This window comes from Arachis hypogaea, chromosome 11 (genome assembly GCF_003086295.3).
Source record: "Arachis hypogaea cultivar Tifrunner chromosome 11, arahy.Tifrunner.gnm2.J5K5, whole genome shotgun sequence".
In the NCBI taxonomy this organism is placed as follows: domain Eukaryota; kingdom Viridiplantae; phylum Streptophyta; class Magnoliopsida; order Fabales; family Fabaceae; genus Arachis; species Arachis hypogaea.
In genome coordinates this window covers 45,008,721-45,009,681 of record NC_092046.1, presented here as the reverse complement: position 1 = coordinate 45,009,681, position 961 = coordinate 45,008,721, and the positions used below count along the sequence as shown (strand labels likewise).

The window sequence follows — 961 nt, the reverse complement described above, 5'->3', positions numbered from 1 at the left end:
AACCTGACAGAAATTTTCGAAAAAGAAGGAGACATGGCCGAAAATAATAACAATGGTGGAGATGCAAGGAAGATGCTTAGTGACTTTATTGTACCATCTTCTAACTTCTATGGAAGAAGCATCTCACTTCCTGCGATTGGAGCAAACAATTTTGAGCTTAAACCTCAATTAGTTTCTCTAATGCAGCAGAATTGCAAGTTTCATGGACTTTCAATGGAAGATCCTCATCAGTTTTTAGCTGAATTCTTGTAAATCTGTGACACTGTCAAGACCAATGGAGTTGATCCCGAGGTCTACAGGCTTATGCTTTTTCCTTTTGCTGTAAGAGACAGAGCTAGAACATGGTTAGATTCACAACCTAAGGATAGCCTGAACTCTTGGGATAAGCTGGTCAGTGCTTTCTTGGCCAAATTCTTTCCTCCTCAAAAGATGAGCAAGCTTAGAGTGGAAATCCAAACCTTCAAACAGAAGGAAGGAGAATCCCTCTATGAAGCTTGGGAAAGATATAAGCAACTGATCAAAAGGTGTCCTACTGACATGCTTCCAGAATGGAGCATCATAAGTATATTCTATGATGGTCTGTCTGAGTTGTCAAAAATGTCATTGGACCATTCTACAGGAGGATCTCTTCACGTGAAAACCCCTGCAGAAGCTCAGGAACTCATTGAAATGGTTGCAAATAACCAGTTCATGTACACCTCTGAGAGGAATCCTGTGAACAATGGGACGCCTCAGAAGAAGGGAGTTCTTGAAATTGATACTCTGAATGCCATATTGGCTCAGAATAAAATATTGACACAGCAAGTCAATATGATTTCTCAGAGTCTGAATGGATTGCAAGCTGCATCCAACAATACTAAAGAAGCATCTTCTGAAGAAGAAGCTTATGATCCTGAGAACCCTGCAATGGCAGAGGTGAATTACATGGAAGAACCCTATGGAAACACCTATAATCCTTCAT

At 40.5% G+C, this 961-nt stretch overlaps 1 non-coding gene across 1 annotated transcript; it reads right to left on the bottom strand.

Moving 5' to 3' along the window:
• Positions 1-435: 435 nt before the first annotated feature.
• On the bottom strand, positions 436-543 carry LOC112725236 (small nucleolar RNA R71). Its single transcript, XR_003164357.1, has one exon. It is a non-coding gene; the product is annotated as a small nucleolar RNA R71 (small nucleolar RNA).
• Between the last annotated feature and the right edge of the window lie 418 nt (positions 544-961).